Source organism: Miniopterus schreibersii (assembly GCF_964146895.1).
Source record: "Miniopterus schreibersii genome assembly, chromosome: 4".
NCBI classification, from domain to species: domain Eukaryota; kingdom Metazoa; phylum Chordata; class Mammalia; order Chiroptera; family Miniopteridae; genus Miniopterus; species Miniopterus schreibersii.
Window position 1 is genome coordinate 43967370 of NC_138105.1, and position 16380 is coordinate 43983749.

A 16380-nucleotide genomic window follows, 5' to 3' on the forward strand; every position below is an offset into this window, starting at 1 on the left:
GTTTTTGTCAATAGATAAAAAAATGAGTGGTGATATAAAAGATGATGAGATTCATGATTTATTTTGGAAACAGAATCTCTATGATTTGCTGATGAAGTGGATATATATGGGAGTGAAGACCAGGGAATAAAGGATGACTCCTCAATTTTAGGAGTTACTAACATAGTCTATAGTAGCTCCATTTACTGAGGTCGAGAAGACGGGAGGATGAGGGCGACAGATTTGGATGGGGCAAAGCTGATCATTTCTACTCGATTTTAAGCCCTTTTAGAGCAGTGAAGAGTTTTACCTAATTTCTCCCATAGCACAAAGCAGTGCCTTTTGAGTAATAAGTGCAATAAATATTTCCTAAATTGAACTGTGAAGGAGCAACTGCCCACGACTGCCCCAGTGAGATCATCCCTTCTCAAAGCATTTATCTACAATATAGGTGGATATTAATGAAAATGCATCCTTCACATTTGCATAAAGGGAATTGACATATTACATCAATTAATCACACTTGGCAAGGGAAGTATACATAAATTAACCTGCTGTCTTTCAGACTTTGGCTGTACATAGCAACTTGATAGAAGGAACTGGAAAATGAATGGTTAACTTGGTTCTTGGAGACATACATATATTAAAATAGGTCATATCAGTCACAAAAAATGAGGAATTGTTGTTCCACATAGTGTTCTGTAAACAAAACCTTCATGCTTCTCACTTATGTCTAATTCCAGCTTGTGCATGCATGATCCTGGCCTTTTCTTTGTAAGGCGGTTGCTTAGATGTGTATTATCCAAGGCTTCCTTACAAAGTGCCTAATTGAATATATTCACTCCACAGTTTCTGGGAATTTCCCTGATGGGTCCAGGACTTTAATTAGACCCAGTATCAGAGGTGACATAACTGCAGTGACAGAAGAGCTCCAGAGTAATATATAAGTGGCAACTACATCTTTCTGAGTTCCTTCCCTTTCTGCAGCTTCCAAAGGGAAAAGCCATTCTATCTGCGTTCTTGGTGTTTGACCCAGGCCTTTATGCAAACTTGCCCACTTTGTAAATACCTTCACAGATTCTGGTTTGCCTTTTATTTCTGGCACCTAAGTTAAGAATTTATCCCTCTTAAAATATTTGCCAATTTCATTTATATTCAAAGGGCAAATATGAACTCTGGAGACATCTCCTCTGGCCACATTATTTGCCTCTGTGTTTCAAGGGGGGGGGGGCAGTAAGGAATGCTGTGCTGTGGGTGCCACAGAGCATGCCTGTGTGGGAAAAGGCAAAGCCTTGAGAATGTGCCTCATAGGCCCAGCCCTAGACACAGAGACCCTTTTTCTAAACTGTCCATAACTATCCCAGGGAAAGTTCCAGCTCTTCAATGATAAAGATGCTTAATGACAAAGATGTCTCTCTTCTGATTATTCTCCTTTGGAAAGGAAGTTCAGTTAATCAACTCATTTGGCTTGGCTTTTAAAAAATGATGGTCTTGTGCAAGATGTTAATGTTTATCCCTTATTAAATACTGATTCTAATTAAACAAACTCTCCACCTTGAACAAGAAAATTGATTTTCTGTTTGAGATTTTTGTCGATAAAATCATGGTGATTAGTGAGGTTGCAGTTAGTTATTAACTCTTAGTATATAGTGATAACTTAATGGCCATTATTTTTCAAATAATGTTCAATGACCCATCAGGTTTCCTGAGGTGTTTGGAGTTTTCACAATTCATAATCCTCTAATGTGTTTGGAGGATTGTGAGGTACTCCAGGGAGCAGGTGTTAGTGGCCAAGCAGGTTTCTTTCTTTTTTTCCAACAATGAGAGACGTTTTTACAAGGGATCAAGTAATTCTACATTTATTGGCCTCAGGACATCCCATGCTCAGTGAGTGCAGCACCCATAGGGTTTTTCTTCTTCTTTCCGAGTCACTGTTACCAGGTTAATATGTATCTTTCCAGCTTTTTTTTCTATACACAAGCACACACATGCACATGTAGCACATAGACACATGTATGGCTGTGGTGTTGTTACTAGAATTTTTTTTAGTTAAAATGGACTTATACAATACAGTGCCTCCAGCTAGCTTTTCACCCAATAATGTATCATGGACAAATGGCATGTCATAATATTCCACATTAGATTGTACTGAAAAGTATTTAAGGAACTCTTAGTTACTTTCTAACTAATCAGGATCCAAAATTGCTCTCTTTATACAAATTCCATTGGAAATCTAGCTACATTCTTTCTACAACACAATCATTTTTTGAAATAGTTTTTACTCTTTCTGCTCTACTTTCAGAAGTAGATTAGACAACCCATCTCTTCACTTTGGGAATCTCAAAGCAAATGCGCCTGCAGATTTTTGCTTTATACACAGAGAGCCCATTTTGATAGGTAGGATTCTAAGATGGCCCTCAAGACTCCTACTCTTGGTATATAGACCTGTATAATCCTCTCACCTTGAGTATGAAGAGGCTTGTGACTATTACGGGATATCACTTGTGGGATTAGATTATGTGGCAAAGATGTCATTAAGGTCCTTTATCACTTGGTTTTGAGTTAATCTAAAGGGAGATTACCCTGGGGAAACCTGGCTCTTTAAACCTCAGTCTAGAGGTCAGAGACAGACAATGTCAGACAGATTCCAAGTTGCAGCAGCTATTCTCCTGTTGGCTTTGGAGAAGGAAACTGACTTGTTTTGGGGAGGACCCTGTGGCAGGGAATGTCAGGCAGCCTTCAGGAGCTGAGAGCGTCCCCATGCTGATGGTGAGCACAAGGTGGGCCTTAGTCATACACCCTCAAGAAACTGAATTCAGCCAATAACTAGTGAACTTGGACCAAGAGCCTCAGATTAGACTGCAGTCCCAGCTGACACCTTGATGTTAGCCTGTGAGATCCTGAGCAGAAAACTCAGCTAGCCCACATAGAAATCCTGACCCACAGAAACTAAGAGAGAATGAATGTGTGTTGTTTGAAGTGGTCAAGTGTAGTGGGCTAAATTGTGGCCACCAAAATTATGTCCACAGGGACCTCAGAATGTGATCTCTTTTGGAAATAGTCTTTTCAGACATAATTAAGGTAAGGATCTTCAGATATGATCATCCTGGATATGGGTAACCAGAAAAGGTGGAGGACAGAGAGACAGAAAGAAGGAGACCAAGTGAAGATGGAAGCAGAGAATGAAATTATGTTGCCCACATATCAAGGAATACTAACAGTTAGGAGGGAGTCATTGAGTAGTTTCTCGCTTGCAATTTAGAAACAAAACCAACCCTGCTGACACCTTCATTTTGGACTACTGGCTTCCAGAACTGTGAGAGAACAGATTTCTGTTGTTTTAAGTCTCCAGGTTTGTGGTAATTTATTATGGCAGTCCTACGAAACTAACACATCAAGTTTCTGGTTACTTGCTATGCAGAAATAGAAAAATAATATACAATATTAAAATGTCAGGAGGTTTTTGTTTACTACACAACATTGCATCTGACACAGCAATAATGGTCTGAAAAGGCAGCTGCTGGAGTTTGAGTGATCTGGTGGTCTCTGTAGGCCACATCTATTCCACTATTCCATCACACACACTCGTACCTGGCCTGCTTCCTCATCTGCTGTGCCCTATAGTCATTTGCAGTTTTGATCTTTTTTACAGTTTCATTTTTTTTATAACCTCAAATCATATTGCTTATTTGTTGGCACTTCATTGCTTCTCAAATGGAAAACACTCCCCAGCAGCATTGAAGATATTAAGAATAGAAATCTGTAAATGATAAAGGAAATTCCAAACTAGTTCCAAGACTATGTTGAACTAAAGCAAACTATTCAGAGCCGACTTAGCCAAGCAGCCTCTACACTGGACTTGAAATGAGGTGGCCCTTTGCACTCAGACCTACTTACATTTTTAGTATAAATAGTTAACGGTTTTCTAAACATAGAGTACCATTTCCTGCCCTGAAGCTATGATACCAGCACAGAATACATAGTAATCCTAATTTCCGTGGAAACTGAATTTGTCAAAGATAAAGCTGACTCTTCAAAGATACATTCTAGAGGAGCCCACTTTGCATTAGGTTCATAGTTCATGCTGCGTAGTCTGCTGATTCTAGCTTCTGCCTTTCATACTTGAGTTGGCAGCAAGATTTGAAATACTATCTGCTTCTGAAGAATGGCTCTTTCTTTTTTGAAAATGATTTATGGCTGCAGCTACACTCAAAATCCAGTTCTTTCTACCTCCTGTTGCAGAGGGTAACCTATTCTTGTTACTCATTGAAATGGGCAAAAACTTATGAATGGCTTTAATAATTGCTTGTTTCTTTGTCTGCCAATAATGAGAATCTCCTGAGCTAATTTAAAGAGAAATATCAAAGAGAAAAAACCTCTTTTTGTACATGTTCCCTTAACAGGGAATTAACTGTCACAGTGGAGAACCAACATTTTCATAGCTGGGAAAGGAGGAGTTGATACAGATCTGAGAAAAAATGATGGGACAGAGAAACTATGATAGAAAAAAGACCCTTTTTAGTTTAATTCTTAACCTGAATTAAGAATAAAACCTGAGTCCCTGTCACTTAGGATATATGACAGTCCAGAAAGTTGTGTTTTAATGACGGCTGTGATTGAATTTCAATTGGAATATGATGTTCAAGTTCACTGCTGTCAGCACTGTTACTATTTTATACTGACATGGCATCAGAGGGTGGGCAAGCCTGCTTCTCGAAGTGGAAACATTGCTATTTTTCCCCAAGTCCCCTGGGGTTGTAAGTAGGTTTCTCTGATGATCAGCAGCATTGATCAATATTTACTGAGTGCTGAATGGGTGCCTGGAATTGTGTGAAGCCATTTCACTTGTAAAATTATTTTTTGTCCCTTATTTTATTTTTCTTAAAGAGAACAATTGTTTACAATGTACAAATAAAGATACTTCATTTACTATCCTCACTTTCAGCTGGAAAAGGAATTAAAAAATGTGTATTATATCATCTCCCAGTGAATCCATCCCCAAATATGTCACCTTAGATTTAATCTCCTTCTGAGGTGACTGGCTTTTCTGTTAGAACCATTGAATAAATACTCTCCTATGCTTTTGTGTCATTTCTCTAAAAATTTCAGATCTCATCTCCACTTTGACTTGCAGGTTCCTCAGCTGGGTCACAGATAAGGGGCCAAAGAAAAGGAACAAAGTGCAAACAGGAAATGGCATTGGACACAGAGCTTCACATGGCAATGAAAGTAATACATTTGACACAATAACTAAAGACATCCAGTTTTCCAGCTTTTCAGAAGACTTCTGTGAACCACCCATGGTATGTCAGTTTGTTGACAAAAGGAGCAGGAAATAAAATATTGTGTCTAAGGTAACCGGGTTCTTGCCTCAACACAACAGCAAAATTTGTTAGTGTTATATCATGTAGAAGAGCTAGCTATTATTTCCTTTCTTTAAAAACTTATTTCAAAATATCTTTCATTTTGCTAAATCACTTGATAAAGAGAAGTATCAAATATTCATTTTGGAAAATCTTAGAAGAACATGCTAAATTTTTCAATTAAAATTTTTACAGGTTTGGCTGTGGAGTAAGGATGAGTTTCAACATTTTCTCGCTACAGCCCCACTCCACTTTCGTGTTTTCTGCATTATCTTTTGAATCTTATTTATTCATTATTCAAAAGTAAAAACAAACTAGATGCAGTGAACAAAGAACCATTTTCTTTTGTGGGTGTTTCATTTTTGGCTTCTTAGAACAGTACCAGGGCCAACAGTAATTAGTTGTCATTGTTTGTTTTAGTTCTCTGACTATGTGGGTGGATAGAAGACCAACTTTTATGTTTCTGTTTTTATTTATTACTTTCTTACTTTTCCTTAGGTTGAAAAACTCTGCCTCTCCTGTTTTACTCCTGGTGACGAAAATGTGCTTAATTAAACATAAGATTTTACAGATGCTTCAACAAATGTATTTTAGTACAAAAGCACCTATCTGGCAGAAAAAGGAAAGCTTTTCCTTCCAACTCCTCCTGCATTTAAAGAAAACAAAAACAATTGGTGATATTGCTTGGGTCCAAAGATATATGTATCAGGAGGCATGAATGTTGCCACAACAAAAAAATTAAATTCTCTTATTTAGAAATCTCATAAATGCTTAAAGAAATATTAACCCAACAGGATATTATAAAAGGTATTATTCCGTTGCATATGTATATAGCTATTAATAACAAGAATAATTATACTGAAGATAGTAGAGAAATACTTTATATTCTTTAGACAGTAGTGTACAATGTCAAGTGTTATCTGATACTAAACATTAGTAAAAGAAAATGCTGAAAATAATTTGTTTCATGGAAATATGTTTTCTGGTAGTATTTTCTTCCACCATTAGAATTTTAAATGAAGAGGTAAGTATGCTACTGCAATGATTAAAAATACTTTAAGTTATCCCCATGGCTTTGAGGTCCATGGTCCTTCATGATACCTTCTGCCTTCCTCTCCAGCCCAACCTCCCTCCAGAACACTACATATATCCTTTACTCCAGGCTATAGGATACAGATTGCCATCCATTATCTTCATTCTCTTTTTCTTTTCTTTTATCTCTCCTTTTTGTTGTTGTTTTTTTGCATAGTTTGATCCAAATTTTCTATATTTTTCACATTCTTTCTTACTTCAAGAAACAAACTCCTTTTAAAATATAATCTTATATTTTTTATGATTCACAAATAACTAAAGATAATTGTCTTTTAAATTCACTTATACTGCATATAAATTACAGTTTTTACTGAAAAACTAGAGTTTGTGACTAGCTCATGATTAGGACAATGTTAAGTTGGATTGAAAGATTACTTGTGTGGAGAGATTGCCCCAATATCCTATCAGTGAAACCCATTCTGAGGTATATAGTATATTGCTTTTACAGTAGAATTAGTTTATGCAGGTTTCTTTGCTCTAAGTAAATATCTGACAATGACAATTTCAACAGATAAAAATAAAATGCCTCAGACAAAATGTCATCTCAAAAACAAAAAACAAAATGAGAAAAAACATGTTTTTCCTTCATTGTTTACACAAATGATACTCAACAAACAAAGAAAAGTAGGACTTTATGTATCTGTGAGATCCCTGCTTGAGCTCTGTAAGATGATTATGGAAGACTGGTGAAGACTGTGCATATTGGAAGTGTGAGATTATCTCCTTTCTTTTGTTGAAGCTGACAGTCACAGGGAACTACCTGCAGCATTCAAATTGCATTATGATGTTTCAGGACACTCTGCCTTCAATATACATCTTTTCTTCCTAAAGTGTCCTTCTCCATTTCTTCATCTTATTAAATTCTACTAATCTTTCAAGATATAGGTCTAGCATCATCTCCTCAGGGGGGCATTCTCTGGATCCTTTGAAATCATTAGTGTGTACCTCTCTCAGCTCAGGTAGCACTCTGCATGAGTATTTATCATAGTAATTATGTGATGCTATGATTTTGATTTATTATGTCTCTTTTAGACCACAAGCTACTCTAAGGAGAAGATCATATCTTTTTTAGCTTTATGTGCTTAGTACTTAACAAAGAGCCTTTCACAGAAGGGGTGCTAATACTAATTTGTTGAGTGAACGAACCTGACTAATACATTTGACTTATATACCATTTCAGACACCAGTTGGCCAAAGAAGCTAATCAATATAATGAGATGAAGTTCATGGTGTTTTATCTAAAACTAAATCTTATCTCAGAAGTCTATTTAAATTGCACTTTTCAAATGAAAATCATGGAATTAATTTCTCTGCTTTCCATTTACAAATTGTATATTTTATAACCATGTCATAGAATCCAGTTAAGGGAAGCTTTTATACCTTAAGAAAATTATGTTAATAGTTTTAATATCTTAACTCCATATTCTGGCCAATTATTTAACAAATGTTAATTGATAACTCACTATGTGCCAAACCCTCTCTGTTTTGTGCACTAGGAATAAACAAAGTCCCTGCTTTCATGAAACTTACATTCTAAAGGGTCAGACTGATAATAGACCAAACAAAACCATATATAGAGACTCTCTCTTTAAAAAAAATGCATTTTGTAAACTTTGGGCTTAACTTGAAACTATTACAAAGAAGCTATCATTTAGCTGAAGGAGCTGCTAAAATACTGAAACACCTAATTCAGACCACAGACTCCTGTTTACTCCTCTTGGGGATACCTAACTGCAGAATTCGGGAGAGGCATAGTGACCAGAAAGACTGAGCCTCTTTTTCTGAGAAAACAAACATGGATATTTTGAATTCTTTACTATAAAATAGACTGAGTGTGGTTCTGAATATGGTCACAAAATTGTTTGGCTCCTTGAATCCACAGCATTATAAAATTAAGCTTTCTGGTAAAAGGACTGTTTTTTTAACCTTAAAAAAATTGGTGGGAGTATTTTTCTTTTTTCCGTCATCATAGACCCCCTTCTCCCCACCCTTTTCTTTGGTGCTCTTGGCAATGAGCTCTTTTACAACACAGGTTTTCCGGCAGGTAGTATCTATTATTTTTAGCCCAGTTAATGGCTTACTTACAAACCAGTGAGACTAAATCATAAAAATATAAGGAATGACTCACATTCATTAGAATGAATTCTAATACATTTGGCTACTTTTGTAAAACAGAAGGGCATAATGAGGAAACTGGAGGACACAGAATTCATTAATCCGTGAGGTGGCAGTGATGCCAAGTAGAGAAGGCAGACATTTCTTTTAGGTCTTATGAGCAAAGTAATTATATCTTTAAAAGATCTACATTTTGTGAACATCTGCTGGAGGAATCACCCTTCATAACTTAGAAAAAGAAAAGTCTCTGAGGAACTAATCCAGATGCATGAATTATGGTTTACAGTGTCCTTTTTATTCTCCAACTCCTGTTAGATGTCACTTAACTGCCTTCATTTGTATTTAGGCAAGAGAGCTACCCAGGCATCAGGGGAAAGGGCTAAGACAAACCCCACTGGCTTCTGTAATGGCTCAGAGATGTTTTGGGACTCACTTCTGTCCACAGATATGGATTGTTGAATAGTCTTGCTCATTTACTTCAAGAATGGAAACAACAATAAAGGGAAAACTCTGTTTAGCAAAAAAAGATATTTGTTATATGGAAGAGTCCTCTTGAAAGAACCCATGTTATTACTCATCAGGCCATTTTTCCAAAATATGTTCTCTGTTCAAGTCAATCAATCTTAAGGCAAAATATAATAAAATAAAAGTAGCTGATAACAGGCTCATAGATACAGAGAACAAACTGATGGTTGCCAGATGGGGGATTGGAGGGGGGTTTAAAAGGTAAAGGGATTAAGAATTGCATATTGATAAATACAAAATAGTCACAGAGGTGGGGTGAGTACCAGTCAAGATGGCAGCGTAAGCAAATGTGGTACTCAAATCTTCCCACAACCACATCAAAATTACAACTAAATTACAGAACAACATCATTGAGAACCACCTGAAATCGAGCTGAACAGAAGTCCTATAAGTAAGGATATAAAGAAGAAGCCACACTGAGATTGGTAGGAGGGGCAGAAACACCAAATGGGCTGCCCCACACCCATGTGTGGTTGTTAAAAATCAGGAGGGATATCTGAGGTGTAGAGATCATCCCTGAGGAATAAGGAGTCCCAGCCCCACACCAAGTCCTCCAGCCCAGAGTCCCCATGCCAGGAAAAAAAGTCCCCGTAACTTCTGGCTGTAAGTTATACACATGTCTAACCACTATACTGTACACTTGAAACTAATATAATATTGAATATCAACTGTAATTGAAAAAAATTAAAGGTAAAATAGAAAAAAAAGTAGTTAAGTCAGACTGTTGTTTTAACTAATATTTTTTCTGTCTGAATGGGTTCATCTTCTAAATAAATTAATAGTCAAAATAGTTGATTTGGTCACATGGGTAAAATTAAAAATCATAGATAGGGACCCAGATTTCATATTTTCTCTCAAAAGGGCCTCATTTTGGAAGAATACAGATTTACTCAATAGATAAGGAGGATATCATCCTATTGATGTTGACAAATGTGGGTAACCCACTGAAAAAGCTGGTATCCTTTGCCACAAACCATATATGGCTCCTGATCCAGAACTTGAAGAGCTACAGGAAGAGCTTAGGCAAGAGCTAGAGGACAAATGAAATGATTTCCCATAGCAACAACAAAACAACATTATTGCCCATAGACAAATAAAATGAATGCAAGATTTTTCCAATTTATAGTGACATGCCTGGGAACATGTATGGGAATGGATCCTAAGTTGTATGGATAAAAGTGGAAAAATATATTAGACTGAATTTTTTGGTATAAGTGTACTTAAAAGAGATACTAGATTCAATGTGTTAGTGTGAGCTGCTAGGATTGGCTCTAACAGTCATGTTGGTCAGATGATTGAATTTTCTTGGTACCCTGGAGATTACGGTACCCAACCAAGGTTATAATGCTACAGAGGTCCTGCTTACCACTATGTCTAAAGAAGATCCTCTTTACTAACGCATTCTAGCATACATCTGTGAGAGAGCTGTAGGGTGATTTGTCCTCTATCATCCAGAAATACCAGTGGGGACTGCTACAATCTAACTAGACTCTTGGAGTTCTGTAGGAAAAGGCCAGCAAACAACAAACAAACTCTGAAGGAGTTGGGTAGCAAGCTACCCCAGAATCGCAGAAATCCCCTTGAAAACGAGGGAGACATTTCTGACAGGAACTGAAAACAGATCCTTATTGATCTGGGAAGCTTGCCCCCAGGAGGGTTATGGCCTTAAGAACAAATGTGAAGCATTAGCATAAAACAAAGCCATTTGTTTATGCGCATTTCATAGTTTCTACTGATCACTATCTTTTCACACCTGCCTTTCTGTAACTCACAATAAAAATCGCTGGATGGTAAGGAGGGTTGTTGCAGCTCCTCCAGAGCCTCAACCCTCTGCATCTCCATCTAAATTCTACATTCTCCGTGTCTCGAGTTTTCTTCGCGTCCCGCGAGCACAACAGAGTTCAACAGGGATAATGGACCCCTGGAGTGGTAGGGAGCATATTTTGGCATTTTGTGGCCAGAAACCAGGTGGTTTGGTCCACAAAAAGCTTTGGGTTGGCCAATAATGTGTCCCTAACACAGAAATAGGTTGAGAGTCTTTTAAAGTATTACTTGATATGTATAAGGGGTACAGATCTCTTCTGATAAATGGAAGTCTGACTTTAATCATTGTAATGGTCATTCCTGTCAACCACTTCTCAGTATTGAGCCAATTTATGAGCCTAGAGCCTCTTGATGAAGCAGAGGTCAGATCATCCATGAGGAAAGATCCCGTCTCATAGCCAAAAATTTACACTCTAAATGTCCTTATCAAGTTTTCCCCCAAAAGAATTTGTGGCCATTTATCAAGGCGACTGTGCATTTAGAAAAGATACCCCCAAATTTTGGGAATTGTTGGTCACTTGCTGTGAACTGGCCTTAAATCTTTTAAAATAGGTATGTAGGGATATCAAGTTGACAAGGAGTGGACACTGTGTTTAGTGAAAACTTAACTGAGCTGGAAATACTTTTTTTTTTTAGGATGCCCTTGCATCTATGGCTCTGGATTAGGATTGGCCACAAGGATAATTTGTACAAGAATTGGAAGGTGGAAAGGAAGCAGCATCCATCACACTCTGAAGAATGATGTAGGGTGCTGGGTATCCCTGCAGCTCATGCACGGTGTCACTGACCTGCTGGTTCATCTCAGCAGAGGGCAGCAGCTGGGCTTGTGTGTCTTTCAGATATCACTGGATCTCCTCCTTCAGCTTCTCCAAATCCTGGGTGAGGCATATATGAAGGTCTGCCGGAAAGTGCATCAGCTCCTTCTGCAGGTTACGCATGTCACCAAGGGTTGAGGTGGTAAGAGACAGATGTGAGTTCTGATTCTTCCTTGCAAGTTCCAGCTGGTCCTTGCTATACTCTGCTTCACATGGAGCATTTCTTCCTGACTGCCTGCCCTGATGACCTACAACCACCTCAGGACCACAAGGTGATGTAGCAACAGCAACAGCTTTCCACAGATATTTTCAACAATTACTTATAATCTAGCTTCTTTCATAAATTTATACTTCAATATCACTTATAATGGCTCTGCTTTCTGGATTAAACTCCAACTAATATTGTAATTAACAATGTAATTTAGTATGGTCTCCTTTTAGGAAGAATTACAATGTATACAACCATTATTAAGAGTCATGTTTAATTCATACTAATTATTACTTTAAGCAAGGGTTCCTAAATTTATGTGGCCCTCATTGATCTCAGTAGGAGAGAATTTTTGTTGCTTTTGTTTAATATTTTTACAGTTCCTATTGAGGATGTTTTCTTGGTATTTTCATCACAATTCTCAGAATACTTTTAAATTCTTCTTTATATTTTAAAAATATGTAGCAATAAACCAACAAATAAGGTTTTATTTAATGAATGTGTTAGATGTTCCGTATGTACACAAACTAGTCCAAATTCTATCTTGAGTGTGTATAAGTGAAAGAGTGAAAGAAAATTGTCTCCTCTTCAATAAAATACAAAAAATGAAAAAAGAAGAGAAATTCCTTTCCTTATAAAGCTTAAGAATAGATCTTCAAGACTGTAGGTGGATCCAAATACTTGTTCCTAAAACCATCCTGCTAGCCTAGGCCTGACCTTGAAATTTAAAGATCAAAAACAATCCATAAATGGAATAAATATGTTTTCGAACAAGATACACCCTAGAGGAATAGGACTGCTTACCCACACCTAATCGGAAAACAAATCTGTTTTCCTCACTTATGATGATCACATACTCAGTAACTGGGTCACTTTCTCTACAGCCAGCTGGGACTGGAATCACAAGGAGTCAATAATTGTCACCCCTATCACCACCCTATCAGGAGTTGGAACCAATTATGAAGTCAGGAAAAGGAGAGTTAAAATGTCAGCTTTTTCTTTTTTTAACTGATAAAGGCAGGCTGGATAAGATGGATTTTTTTAAAAGTATGTAGGAGGGTAAGTGTCAAGATGAGCTTGCTAATATTTTACCTATACGATGGACAGACTCACCCACACAGTCACAAATAGCTGGTGATAACTGCAGGCCCCACTAAGGTAACTGCATAGCAACCCATATCCTTCCAGTAAGAGAGATAATAGCTTTTGCTCAGCTGTTTTGCTATGCAGTTAGCAATTTATCATATACAATCCAACTTCCTACTTGTCTTTACCAAGCAGTGTCTCAAGGATTCCAATTGATTTAAATGTGACCTAGACCTCCCAGGACTGAGGCTCTTAGCACTATGACCTTTGCATTATTTCCAGTACTTGATCCTATTTTACATAACATCATCTTATTCTTTATGCATATGTGGCATTTCCCTGAATGGACTATAAATTCTTTATAAGTAGGGTCCATGTTTTAATGCTTTTGTTCCACCTCATTGCCTTTACCATCATGCCAGGCACATAATAGTGTTCAAATTAAAATATATATGTATGTGCATGAGTATATGTATATGATAAATGAGTGACTGCTAGGCTCATGCTGCATATTGTCTTATCAGGGAAGTAGACTCTAAAACAGAGATTAATATGCAGAAAGTTGATTAGAAACTGCGTATAGCATCAACCTCTGTCAAAAAACAAAAAAAGAGCAAGATGGGGTAAAAGGAGAATTTGGACTATGTCGCAATCTTAACAAAGTTCTCAGTTAAACACATACACAGTTGTAAAGCTGGAATGAACCTTCAAAGTTATCTCAGCTTCAGAGAAGCAACTGGTCCTTTATACCACACCATTTAGTGAATGCAGACTTCTCCCAGGAAGGGGTGTGACCCTGGCAAGGTGCCTCTCCAGGAGAGTGCAACGCCTGCAGAAGTTGGCTGCTGGGTTCTGGAAGCATTCCCAGAAGCTGGAGAGTTATGGCCTTCATCACTGAAGGGTGTTACATTAGAGCATCTGTGACAGACCACCCTTGGGATGCTCAGATCCACTTATTTATGTAAATTCTGGGAGAAGCTCTTCAAGGATTCATAGCAGGACTCTTGCCCTGGGAGACATTTCTAAGAAGGTGCATACAACAAACTATAGCTTCCCAACATCTGAGCTGGTGTTGCAGCCACAACAGTTACTCATCAACTTCTTTGTTTGCCATCCATTCTGGATTCTCTCATCCTCAGCTAGCATCTTTCAGTCCAGGTGGTTCTGACACAGAACTTCATGCTTTAGGAATCTGAGCCCCTAGTCACCATGCCTTTTTCAGGTCATGGCATGTATTTGTCCATGAACCATAAATATTGAGTGACAATAAGTAGAAACATCCAAGTGAATCACTTGGGTGTCAATCATACTCTACTCTGCCCCTGCTGTGTAACAGGATTTCTACTTCTTCCTGATGGTCAAGGTCAACTACTCCTTCCAGTAATGGTGACTCTTAATTTTGGCTGTGATCTCTTGGCAATAGGAGCCCTAAGTGTCTGGGTGGCAGCTGAAACTTAAAGTTCAACAGGACTTACTTCTGCTGTGTTCTTTGGTAGATGTAATTCCTTCTGGGAACCAGGACCTCTATGTGTGCAGCACCTAAAATTGGAAGGGGAATCCAAATTCCCAAAGTGGGCCACTGGGAGTGATGTTGAGAGGGGCTATTCATACTTCTACCCTGTGCATCTTTTCTCACCCCATTTATCTCCTATTTTTTTGGATCTGCTGGGGTATAGGCCAAAGTGGCTAGGACACTTGCTTACAGCTTGGACCTGCTGAAGAACCCTTTCCAACTCTGTCCTACTCAAAGCTGGTAGGCTTTCATTATATCTGATATACATATATGGTGTCCAAATAAAATGTATAATTACATGTATAATTTGAATAATTATTAATTCCAATGGATTAAATCTGAAAAGAAAGAAACATGCTATCAGCTGTTAAAGTGAAAGAAACATGCTATCAGCCGTTAAAGTGTGTATACATATTTTAGGACATGCTATGTGTGTGTATGTATGTATATATATATATATATGTGTATATATATATATATATATATATATATATAGAGAGAGAGAGAGAGAGAGAGAGAGAGAGAGAGAGAGAGAGAGAGAGAGACAGCAATATTTCCAGTTATAGAATATGCTGCCTCTAAAACATGAAGAGATCTATCAGCTATTGTGCATCCTTCTCTCTGATAAGGCAGGTAAAATGCTATAATTTGCCTTTTACTTTGGAAGTAATATCCTGGTATTTCCAAGACTACTGGACTTCTAAAATTTTTTACTGATGTGGTAGTTCCCTTAATCTTCATAGGGCATATCTCCTCTATCTGCAGTACCTTTGTGAAGCCCTCCCCCCCAAATATTTGACAATTTCTTGTTTTTCTGGGCTGAATAGCAGTAAGTCATCAACATAGTGAATCAGAATAATGTTCAGTTTGTCTAATTCTTATGGCTGGTATGTTCCAAATATCCTTGGAATATAACATGACACAAGGCAGGATAGATAATATAGTCTTGAGCAAGATTTGAGCTTTGTCCCCTCAATAATACCTAGGGAAATTTGTATGCTATGAAACAAAAGAGAAAAAATGGGATAAAACCATGATTACTGTAAAAAAATGGATGAAATGAGAAAAGATTGTAAGAACAGCAATAAAATGTGATCATAAAAATTAAAATCAGAGTTAGAATAAGGCAGAAGTGACATTGTGGAAAAATAAATTCATGTTGTAAAAGACAAACTAGGAAAGCTCTCCCAAAATGCACAGAATAACGAGACCAGATGGGAGAAAAAAATGGTAGCTATAAAGGTCACAATATTAAGATTCAACATACAGATCACTGGTAAGCATGACTAGACCAAAACATTCAAAGCAAGTTAAAAGGAAAATTTTTGAGATAAAGGAGTCCACAGATAAGAACGACACACTTTGTAGCAGAAAAAAATTGGTAATAGTCAATAGCTAGATAGACCCTGATGGCATTTTTAAATGAAACAAAAAAGTGACATTTAAAATAAAGTAGTTTTACTAAATAATTCCAGAAACAAGTAAGAATTAAAAATTGTATGTACAGCACAGTTAGGGAGGTATGACAACATTATATACATGAACTAATGGGACATAGACACTGTGCTTTAAAGAAAAAAAATTATGAATCTAACTTTTTTAATTGATTAAGAAGTATAGGACTACTCTCAGGGAAAATAAATATGCATATATTCCATCAAATAAGTGTAAAGGAAACAAGAATGGAAGAGTAAGATAGCAGGAAACATCTTGGTGACCTTGGAGGATAGAGAAGGTTTCTCTTTACTATTAATACCCAGAGTATCAGAGGCAACAATTGACAGCTCTGATTACATTCATATTGAAATTACATACATCACAAAGCACTACTTTTCAAAAAGCAGGAGACAAAAAAACAGG